We start from the raw sequence: 12,844 nt of genomic DNA on the forward strand, positions 1-12,844 counted from the left end.
CGACTCCAGCCCTGTGGGAGTCGACTCGAGGTCTGCTCGAGTCAACTCCAAGATTGAAGGAGTCAACTCTCTCAGGAAGACAGAGCGTGCCATTCTCGGTGCCGGTTTGTTGAGCCGATCCGAGGATTTCCGAGTCGACTCGAACTTATCAGGAGTCGACCCCTGAAAGTGAAGAGTCGATTCCTGATCGTGGAATTGATTCAAACGGATATCAAGATGGGCTTTGGACTTAGGGTTTCGTAGGAAAGTTACCTATGTGTTGGAAACCTATAAATAGGGGTCTTTTGTGAACCCTAGTGTAGGTTTTTGAGTCCTATCTCTCTTGTAAATCCTAAAAGGTTTGGATCTCTCTTGTAAACCCAAGTTGTGCAATCTCCAACGGAGAAGAGAGATCGTTGTAACCCTTGCTGAATATATTGAATCTGTGTGTGTGGCCTCCGTGGACGTAACCCGTATTGGGGTGAACCACGTAAAATTATTGTCTTTGTGCTTGTTTGATTTTATTCTTTACTACTTCTTCTCGATTCGTCTTTCCGCAGTTTGGATCCAGGAAAGAAAATAGTATGATCGTAGTAGTGTGTGCTTTCAACCTCAACAACTGGTATCAGAGCAACGTTCCCTGTGTTCTAATGGTTGACAAAGGAAGATTGAGGATAGAAAAATTTAACGGACAGAACTTTGGTGTATGGAAAATGCAGATGGAGGATTACTTGCTCTCAAAGGATCTGGATTTACCACTAGGTGGAGAAGAAACAAAGCCGAAAGACATGCCAACGGAGAAGTGGGAGCATCTTGATAAGAAGGCGCTCGCCACTATCCATTTGTTCTTGGCATCGGAGATCCTCGCCAATATATCCAAGGTGAAGACTGCAAAAGATTTGATGGACACACTGGCTTCCATGTATGATGAGCCAACAGGAGCGAACAAAGTATTCCTGATTCGACGATTGTTCACCTTGAAGATGAGAGACAGTGGGAGTGTTCATTCACATTTGAGTGAATTTAATACCCTATGTGCCCAATTAGAATCTATAAAGATCACATTCACTAATGAGGTAAAGGCGTGGGCTCTTCTAGGTTAGATGTCTGAAAGTTGGGAAGGCTTCATTACGGCTGTTAGTAGTTCTTCAGAGAAGACTACAGCGAGGTTTGATGAAGTGGTGGCTCTTATTCTGAGTGAAGAGACTTGAAGAAAAATTCTAGATCCATCAGCGAGTTCATCTGAAAATGCGCTGGCTTTTGAAGAACGTAGTAGGACTTCAAAGAAAGGAGACAAAAATAGGGGTGAACGATCTAAGTCTAGAAATAAGTGTAGACCTCTTGAAAAGTGTTGGAATTGTGGGTAGAAGGTTCACTTGAGGAAAGACTGCAAAGTGCCGAAGAATAATGGTGGTTCTGATACTAAAGCAAGTGCTAATCTAGCCGAATTGCAAGTGAAGACGATGCCCTAATACTTTTCTGTGATGTTCATCCGAAGTCATGGATAGTCAACTCAGGTGCCTCGTTCCACGCTACTGAGAACAAGGCAATTATTTCAAACTATGTTGCAGGTGATCACGGCAAGGTGTATCTTGGTGATGGAAATAGTTGCAACATCGTAGGAAAGGAAGATGCTCAGATAAAGACATCAAGTGGGATGACTTTAACTTTGAGAGATGTGCGACATGTACCCAAACTGGCTCGAAATCTGATTTCGGTAAGTCAGTTGTTGGATTTGGGGTTTGTGACCACCTTCAATGATGATGCTTGGAAGATTACTAAGGGAGCCTTGGTGATTGCTCGAGGCGTAAGGTCGGGAGCACTATACATGACAGCTGATACTGATTCCACCATCAGTGCTGCAAATCCGACTGTTGATGCAAGGACATGGCACATGAGACTCGGTCACATGAGTCAGAAAGGATGAAGGTGATGATGTTCAAAGAAAAACTGGAAGACCTGAAAACTGTGGATTTGAAATTCTATGAAGATTGTGTATTGTCGAAGCAGAAGAAGGTCAGTTTTTCAAAAGAAGAATGAGACAATGGGGGCGAATACTGTAGTGATGAGTTTGAGGCTTATTGTGCCTCAGCTGGAATTCAAAGACTGAAAATAATTTCAGAAACGCCACAGCAAAATGGCGTTGCAGAACACATGAACCACATTATCAACGAGCGGGCACAGTGCATGAGGCTTCATGCAAGGTTGCTGAAGATTTATTGGGCAGAAGCGGTCAGTACAGCAGTGTATCTGATCAACAGGGGGCCTTTAGTTGCATTGGAGCTTGGACTGCCGGAGGAAGCATAGACTGGAAAAGAGGTGAAACTATCTCATTTGCGTACCTTTGGTTGCATCTCTTACATGCTTGATACTGCAGATAATTGAACCAAGCTGGATGCAAAGTCAAAGAAGTGCACATTCATTGGGTATGGTAGTGATGACTTTGGATACCGGTTCTGAGATGCAATAGATCGGAAAGTCATCAGGAGCAGAAATATTGTATTCAATAAAGAGATTTTGTACAAGAACCTGCAGCAACAGACAGGCCAAGGCGTCAAAGCTGTGAAGTCTGAATACGCAGAGCTGGATGATGAAATAATGTCTTGAGATGATGAAGAAATTGTTGAGCCAGTGGGAGAAGCAAAACAAGAAGAAGAACCACCAGCTGATATTCCGATTGCTTGCACAAGGATAAAAGAAACAAGAAAACTCTGTCTAGGTATGCTGACTCCCATAGTACTTGTTGCTTACGGATGGTGCTGAGTCAGAAAGCTACAAGGAGGCTTTGCAAGTCGAAGCCAGTGATAAGTGGAAGCTTGTTATGGAAGATGAAATGAATTTTCTATCATCCAACAGGACGTGGGATTTGGTTCCACTTCCGAAAGGGAAGAGAACTTTGCACAATAAGTGGGTATACAGACTAAAGCTTGAACTAGATGGTTTTGAGAGGGTCAAAGCGAGACTTGTTGTCAAAGGCTTTCAGCAAAAGGAGGGTATTGATTTTGATGAGATCTTCTTCCCAGTTGTGAAAATATCTACCATCCGGATGGTGCTGAGTATAGTGGCAACCAAAGACCTACATCTTGAGTAGCTTGACATCAATACTGCATTTTTACATGGTGATATTGAAAAGGAAATCTACATGAAACAGCCAAAATGATATGTAGTAAAGGGGAAAAAAGTTTGGGTGTGCCGACTTCAGAAAAGTCTGTACGGGTTGAAACAAGCATCTCGCCAGTGGTACTTAAAGTTTGATTAGTTTATGCTGAAGAATGATTTTTAGAGGTATAATGGTGATCATTGCTGCTACTTCAAGGAATTGAAGAGCTCATATATCATTCTACTTCTGTATGTAGATGATATGTTGGTGGCAAGTGCCAACATGGGAGAGATTGTGAAACTGAAGGAATAACCGTCCCAAGAGTTTTCAATGAAGAACTTGGGTGAAGCCACGAAAGACCTTGGGATGCGTATCAGCAGGGATAGAAAGCTTAAAACGTTGAAGTTGTCTCAAGCAGAATACATTGATAAGATGCTAAAGCGGTTTAATATGGACGGGGCTAAAGCTGTAAGTACTCCGCTGGGCACACACTTCAAGTTATCAAGCAAGAGTGTCCTACTATGTAGGATAATCGAGATAAGATAAAGTATATACCCTACTCATCAGCAGTCGAGAGCCTTATATATGCCATGGTTTGCACGAGACTGGATATTGCCCATGCAGTAGGAGTGGTGAGCAGATACATGAGCGATCCAGGCCAGGAGCATTGGAGAGCTGTGAAGTGGATATTGAAGTATCTGAAGGAAACCAGAGATTTAGTACTATGCTATGGTAGGTCTGTTGTTTGCTTACATGGTTTTGTGGATTCTGACATGGCTGGAGATATTGATGGCAGAAAGAGTACTACCGGGTATGTGTTCATGCTAGGAAGTGCTGCAGTTTCATGGGTTTCGAAACTGCAGAAGATTGTAGCATTGTCTACGATCGAGGCCGAATACGTTGCTCTTACTGAAGCGAGCAAGGAGATGGTTAGGTTACAAGATTTGATGAAAGAGCTTGACATGGAGCAAGGCGATGCGAAGTTGTATAGCGATAGCTAGAGTGCTATACATTTGGCAAAGAATACTGCTTTTCACTCAACGACCAAACACATTGATATCAGATATCACTTTATTTGGTCACTCCTCGAAGAAGATCTTTTCTGGCTAGAGAAGATACGTACAATGGACAATCCAGCACATATGTCGACAAAGGTGGTCGCTCTTGAGAAGTTGCACATTTGTGCATCTTCTGTTAGTCTTCACAGCTAGAAGTGAAGACAAAGAGGTTCACACACATGGAGGATTATTGGAGATCATGTTGCTCATGGAGTTACGGTTGCTTCAGGATTGTTTCTCGCCAAGTGGGAGATTGTTGAAAAAAAGTGCTTCGAAACTCGAAACGACTGCAGTTGAATTTTGGCTCAAATTTGCTTGAAAAAGTCTGTGCTAGCTGAATGGAGTCGACCCTTAGCATCTAAGAGTCAACTCATGTGAAGCTTGAGTCGACCCCAGGGATAAGAGGGTTGACTCGCTATGTACCACAGTGAACAAACAAAGAGCTGCAAAATTCTGAGGTTGCAGGAGTCGACCTCATGCTTGCCTGGAGTCGACTCCTAGACTAAGGGAGTCGACTCACTAAGTGCCGCAGAGAAAGACCGAGAGGTATTTTTTGGGTTACTTGCAGGAGTCAACTCTAAGATTAAAGGAGTCAACTCTCTCAGGAAGATAGAGCGTGCCATTCTCAGTGCCGGTTTGTTGAGCCGACCCGAGGATTTTCGAGTCGACTCGAAAATCTCTCGAGGATTTTCGAGTCGACTCGAACTTATCAGGAGTCGACCCCTGAAAGTGAAGAGTCGACTCCTGATCGTGGAATTGATTCAAACGGATGACAAGATGAGCTTTTGACTTAGGGTTTTGTAGGGAAGTTTTCTATGTGTTGGAAACCTATAAATAGAGATCTTTTGTGAACCTTAGCGTAGGTTTTTGAGTCCTATCTCTTTTATAAACTCTAAAAGGTTTAGATCTCTCTTATAAGCCCTAGTTGTGCAATCTCCAATGGAGAAGAGAGATCGTTGTAACCCTTGCTGACTATATTGAATCTATGTTGTGGCCTCCGTAGACGTAATCCGTATTGGGGTGAACCACGTAAAATTATGGTCTTTGTGATTGTTTGATTTATTCTCTACTACTTTTTCTTCTCGATTCGTCTTTCCACAGTTTGGATCCAGAAAAGAAAATAGTACGATCGTAGTGGTGAGTGCTTTCGACCTCAACAGTATGCCCTAGTCCACACATATTATGGGTCGGGTTTGCTATGATACCATTTGTAACAACTCAAAACTTCACCCAAAAGGGCTAGCTGGAAGGTATTATTTGTATTTCTTGGTCTTGTATAAGTACCCAAGATCTATCCAATGAATAACCGATGCGGGACTAAACGCACACTCGCATGAGTCCTCACATAAGCATAAGTTTTTACATAATTCAATTCATCATTTGAAAAGTAAAGTTATATCGTAAAAATAAACATTTCATAAATATAATAATAAATTGTGTCATAGCAAACTAATCATGTATATACAAATCATGCAAGTTCGTAAAGTTAAAAGTATAATTTAAAATATTCATAATTGTCAAATATTTACCATTTATCCATACTTTCAATTAAAACAGTACTTCTAGATTTTGTCATGCCCCAAATTTGGAACATAACACGACTGTGCTACCGAGGGGTACAACCCATAATAACACAAAGTCAAACATTTCATTTAACTTCCAAATTCATCCTAAATAAAACATAATAAATAAAGTCTAATTTTATTATCTATTAAATGCATCTATTATGGGTTTGGTATTTATGTCTGGATTTAGACGCTCTGGACCAGTATTGATTGCATTTAATGGATAATAAAATTAAATTTTTATTTATTATATTTTGTTTGAGGTGAATTTGGAAGTTAAATAAAATATTTGGTTTCGTGTTATCATGGGTTGTACCTTTCTGTAGCACAGTCGTATTATGTCCCGAATTTAGGGCGGGACAACTTGCACTCATATATGTCATAATCCAATCAAATTGTAAAGCTGATGTCACCGATCATGTCGTACCTAATGCAATTTTGTATGGCGTGCCTTGATGTTTTGCATACCTAAACTTCACTCACTTAACCTCCTACTAATTCAATTCGAGCAACTACTTCCCAGTCTTAGCAAGTCTACACTTATCTAGCGAAAAGGAAACATGAAAATAAATACACTTATAATTCATATGGAATTAGAAAAAATTCAAAAGAAGTAAAATATGCATTTTGAGTTTGACCATACACTCTCAAAACCAAGTAGAATAGTGAAAAAAGATTCATGTAGCAGACACCAACTAGTTTGAGATTAAGATTTAGCTAAGTTGAGTACTATATACTTGTTCTTAAATTTTTGATAAAAAATTTAAATACTCATAATTAGTGATGGATGCACCAAATTTAAGATTCAAACTATTGACAGCGATTTATACCACTGATGAAGCTTAGGAATAACATTACATCCACTCATGCATCATAGTCAGTATAAAATTAAATGGGTATTTCTAATGAAATGGGATAATAATCTGATTATGTGTTAAATGATATTTATTTTCCGTATATGTATAAACATAATTATTTTTCTTAAAAGACATATCTCAAACACCTGTTGAAATGAGCGGCAGGGAAAAACACACAATGATCCGCTTATGGATTTGAAGGTCTCTTGGTCACCTTTAGTGGGTTCTTTTAACCCCATGCAAGTCTTCAAATAAGCTAAGGCTGGCACCTTGGAGAAGTGGGTCTAACTACTCTTCATTGGATCCTCTCTTTCCCTGCCCCTTTTAAGACCTAAAGATGCTATCAGATCTTCTGTCATAGGAAATCACCATCCATATAAAATGAGTAAGCATAGCCTTTTCACGCTTTTTTTTTTTTTTGGAACTATTCAAAAGTGGGACTATCAAAACCTTTACGTTGGGCCCAAGAAGATTCAGACTTTTATAGCTTACCACACATTAGCCACTCAAACTGATGGAGATGTAATGGTGGTCCTCAACCTACTAGTATTAACCTGCAAGACCTGGTTAAATTAACTATGCAGTACCATCCCATTAGTTTCGTTGTCCTTTTAATTTGGATGGGGAACACCATGGTAGTTGTTGGGAGAATAATCCAAAAAACTATTGCCTGAGTCTATTCCTTTCCTATGCAAGCAGTTTGCAGATCATATGGACAAATTCTTTGCTTTATCTCCTTGAGTGTAAGGCAAGATGTCCATATTTTAATTATAGTTAACACAACTTTGCATATCACAGACTAATAAAGATTGATCAGTGTTAAGATGATAAGGTCCTCATAGTCTGAGATGCTTAGTTCATTCAAACACTCTTATTTGATTACAGTTGTTCTTTGTTTCTTTGGCATCTTTGCCAACTTAATGAAACACTATACTTTTAATGGCCATTCAAGGGTGCCAATGATCTGTGTTTGAATCCTATCATCATCTGATGTATTATTACCTGATTTCCTCCTGTACCAATTCTCATGAAAAGTAAAAAAGAAAATTTAAGAACTATTAGTTATATTTCATACATAAATCTTATATGAAGTCTGAAAGTTGAGCACACTTCAGACTTCAAAAATTCAGGTCAATTTTTTTAATTTACATACCACAAATTACAAACACAGAATTTATGATTCAATCCTCTGAACTGCTTCAGTGACTTTGCTGATAGACACACTTTAAGCAGCTTAAATCTTGCAATGGAAGATCCACTACCATGCAACACCAACATTTTTTTTTAGTGGCATTATTTTCTCAATTTTTATAGAAATTATAGAGTTGGAAAAGTTTCTATCCTCCATGTGCTCATCCTGTTTGAATAATACCACAACTAAGAGGTGGGAGATTGGAGATGCCATTTATCTGATGGCATCAGTCATGTCAATTTAATGCTCCTTTATAAGTAGATCACATGCTGATATCATCAGTCCACATAAAGGCACTTTTTTCTTTCCATGATTGTTTGTTCTTCTGTCACCAGAGAAAGCTCATTAGCTGAATCTAGTTAATGATCACATTAATAATAATGACTTCATTGAGACACATGGTAGTGAATTCTTCTCATTGAGATCAAATGATAGATAGGTATTCCTAGCTATACTCAATTACCCCAACAACCCTAGTGCAAAGCAGCTCACTTGCAAGATCTTGGGCTGATGACATGACCTCACCTTCTAATTAACAAAAGATAAGATGGATACTAAAATACCCTGACTAATAGGTGTTTAAGGACCAAGAAAGTGCATGTGAGTAGGGAGTAGATAGAGTGCATGCAAAATGGAAAATATTTAATTTCTTTCTTATCAGAACAAGTGTGATATGCCATCAAATGGAGGGCAACTTGCCAGCATGAACGTTAAAGTGCTTTAGCTTCTTGTCATTGGTCCACCTCCTCTATTCACCACTTTCATCTACTCCTTTTGGAGATCTTGCAAAAAGCAGCCTCCCTAGTTAATTTTATCTTATTTCATGTAGGGTTTACTTAGCTTTCAAAGATTTGGATGCTTCCATACAATGGCTTGCTCTTAGCAACAGTCGGTACGTTCCAGCTTTATGTTTACTCACAGTTAAATGCATTTGTTTGTTATAAATGTATATATTTATGTGCGTATCTGTGGGACTAAGGATAAATGCAAATATATGTTTGACTAAGGATACTCATATTTGAAAAAAAAGTTAGGCTAAGTTACTTTTACAAGAAAAAAATAGAGTGGCACCTCTTCAATTTTGGACAAGAAATACTTTGGTGGTAAAAAATTTAAAAATTTCGATTAGCCATTTGAAAATATTTTTCTATATCCATATGATCTAGTCATTCAATTAGCCCTTGACATAGTTAACAAACAGGATCAAATAATGAAAATATCCTTAATATTGATTTATAAAATTAAAAAAAAGTAAGAAGTTGGCTCCTCCAACTTCTCCAGCTTCAACTATGACATCCCCGGAGGGCTATTTGAGTTGAGGATCTACTATCGAGGATCTATTATTTCCTCAACTACCCTAGATTTGGATCAATGGAAATTTCTTAGATGATTAGTCACTCCTCTCGAGCTCATCAATCCACCAACTCCAACGTGATCGTCATGAGAAGTTGATTTGTTCGCCACTGGTCATCCAATCGTTGGAGCCTCGATGCCTCGAAGAAACCGAGTCTTGATGCTTTGAAGAACCCTAGCACTCTCTCGCATTACTCTATCGTCCCTCTTTTGCTTTCCTTCCTCCTAGCATCCAAATAGATTTTTTGTTGAATTGTTGCCAACTTGGGCTTCTAGCAATGTCAGCAATTTAGACTCGGTCTAAATCTCCTGGCTGCATGCAACTCCCTCATACCAACCACCACTCCCAACTCCTTGGAGTATTACTGATGGCAACTACAGCAGAGAGTTGCTGGACTTGTGGCTAGGGTCCTGGCCAAAAGCCTCATATCATCATTAGAGATGCTGGAGAATGCATCACCAAAGAGCCTAAAGTCGGCGATCGCCGGTTAGTGTTTCATCACTGCGAAGATCTTGGGTTCTTATACAGATTAAGCAACCCAAATAATATTTTTTCGGTTAGGCTTTATAGATGAGATTTTAGATTACAACAAATGGTATCAGACCAGACCTAACCCATAATCCATGTGGACTAGGGATATTGCAGCACGAGCTCGTTTGGATTGACTACGACTTGTTCGTGGTGTTTGCAACTCGATTTGAATAAATTTGGATCCTTAGCTTGGCAAAGATGCTAGAGCTCAAATAGAAAAAATATGTGAGGATCCGTACGGACGTGCATTTAGTACCACGTTGGTACTTATATAGAATTAAGAAACTTAAATAATATCTTCTTGATTCGTTTTTTCGAATGAGATCCTAAGTTGTAACACTTTTAACCCTATAGTTCAGCATTTTCTTCTTGAAGTTATTATCTTATTTATAATAATTTTTAAATCAACAACTTGCCTAATTTAGGATAGGTCTTATGGGCTCTCTCCCTGCATGCATGCGAGTTCATTGCTTAATGGGGACAAAGATGAGCTGGATGACTACTTCTTAATGTTAAATTTGATTTTGGTTATAGTGAGAAATGTAGTTCGCAATCTCTAAATATTTTTATCATAAAGCAAGAAGATAAAGCAACCATTCTTATGGGCTCTCATTAATATTCTTTTGATCACTCAAGTTTTTGTTTTCAAATAATCACAGAATATTCTAGGGAGAGAGAGACTGGATAAACTCCAAATGAAACAGTCTATGAGAGGGAGTCTTAACTGGCCAGGGGAGCAGCCTTCCCCCACTTGCTTTAGGATAAAACATAAGTGCAACATTTCATTAGATGCTGCTGTCCTGTCTTGTTGCTTTGCTTTATTCGGATGGTTGGTTGTTATCTTATATCAGGCTTAGTTGTCTAGATTGCCTCTATCTTTTCCTTTGTATTAATTCTTTTTTGGACTCTTCCTCTCTTGCCAGTTTGGCCAGGCTTTCCACTTTGCCAACATATGAAATGAAGAGCTTTAGGCATAGGTCATCTTTACCAACCTAGAAGCAGTCTTATTCCTTGTTTGGTCCTTTGAGCCTCTCATAAAATACTTCAGCCGATACTGATCCCCTTCTATGACTAATTATATTCTATGGTGGGCTAGAGAGAGACACCCAAATCGCTAAATACTTGGATATCAGAATACATAAATTATGACCAGTATATTTGATGTTTTGAAAAGGTCTTCCATTCCCCCTTTTGCAAACATGCTTTCAAATATATTTGCTAGGTATCTTCCACTTCAACCCTCCTCAAAGAAATGATATCTTGTCTTAGACACACTTTTATTTTTTATATAGAAAGTGGAGGAAGCCAGAAACTTCTCCCAATTTATTATAAAAGTATTAAAAAAATCACAGTGATGTTTGACAAGAGAATATGGGAAAATGAAATATAGAATGAGTAACTAGAGAAGGGAAGACAATTTGATAGAAAGGGCCCTGTGACTTTGAGATGATTTAGATGAGTATAAGTTATACCACATCGAGAACGAGCGAAGGGTTTTACGAAGAATAGAAGAAGCTGAAGACATGCTTCATACTAACCAACCTTGAATGTGGATCCATGCTCAGCTTCTGTTGCATGATTGACAAAGAATGCACTGAAGTATAAAAAGATAAGTTTATACATTTAACATAGCCAATAAGAAATCAATCAATCCCTTTATTCATCAGTCTCTTTTTTCACCACATTACTTAATTGTCCCCTTTGTAGTTTTAGCCAAAATCTTGTCAAACAAAATGTCAAGAGTAGATTGCATTCAAGTCTTCAACCCTCTCAAAAACATCGATGTATAATTCATTTATAAGATTAAACATTGATGGATAATCTTGTGCTCTCGGTGGTGGACATAAGCATGCGAAGCTGCCCATACACCGAGACAACTGTGTTACACCGTCGATGGACCCTGGGTCCACCTCCACCTTCACCTCCATGCCTATCTAATCTGCAACCTTTGAACCCATGGCTGATGGACATGACATGATGGATGCTAAAACAAAGAACCGTTTGCAACTTGCACCACTCAGGTCATTCCTGGAGCCTGAAATGTTGAGGATGAGGCACATGAGGATGCAATGTCAGAGCTATCCAAATTGTGGGTAAGATGAAATCCTTTCTTGGAGACCAACAGGATCTGTGTTGGCCCAACAAGTAGAGGTATTTGTTTTATCTGAGTACTGCTCAGGGATCCAAAGGTACTATAATTGTATGGATCATAGCTTGCATGGGACCTCTAGCAGTAGCAAGGCATCATCTATCAGGATTCGAAATCTTGTGCAACTGTCTCGGACACAGGGAAGTACCCATAAAATTTGCATAAGAGATTGAAGATAATATGGAGACCCTCTGTCGATTCGAGCTGCGAGATCTCGCGAGTGTTACACTTATAGGATTATGCTTTCAAATAAATAAACAAATAAGTAGAACAAACTCACTACTTGGATCAATCTAATCATGTCATGTAAGGTTTCCAGTTGAACATGCAAAATTGGAGGAGAGAAAAGTTAGGAGAGAAGATATTTAATATTATAGCCAACTCAAAGCTTGTTAAAAGATTCTGGAATACAGGAGTATTAGATGACTAGGTTATAAACTTTAGTCATCCTTCCCCCCAAAGCCGATCTTTTCGACACTGTGTTCTCATACTATTCAGCAACAATAGCATTCCATTTAATTTGAGTGCATAATTCTCTGTCAATTCCTCGCCATTTGTTTCTTCAACATTTAGGCTTTCATTGCACATGGTGGTGCAGCTGCTAAGATCCAAATATATACATGCTTCCTACCTATGAGCACAGGGACACCATGCCCATGACTACATTGTAATATTGACACAAAGGGAGAAAGGAAGGTTGTTGGCACTGTATATTGTCTCAAGGGACAGAAGAGAGACAAATTACATGTCTGTTATCATTCCAAAAAGGAAAATCCACAAAGGAAACCTATACCTTTCCTTCTGACTAGTTCAATTTGTCTGAAAATACGGTAAAGATTTCGATACAGGGGAATCGGTTGAAGTAGAGCCCACTTGAATGTTTATTATTGAATCATGATTCATAACATCACACTTACAAAAATACACATATATATTTCATGGGGCCATTTCACTTGGTCCAAGTTTTGTTGCTTCCGATACCACCTTTTGGTGAAAGGTGAAGAAAAATTTTCATGACTACGAACGGATTAAATAGTATCCACTACGTAAAATCAGATC

The sequence above is a fragment of the Phoenix dactylifera genome, chromosome 2 (genome assembly GCF_009389715.1).
Source record: "Phoenix dactylifera cultivar Barhee BC4 chromosome 2, palm_55x_up_171113_PBpolish2nd_filt_p, whole genome shotgun sequence".
In the NCBI taxonomy this organism is placed as follows: domain Eukaryota; kingdom Viridiplantae; phylum Streptophyta; class Magnoliopsida; order Arecales; family Arecaceae; genus Phoenix; species Phoenix dactylifera.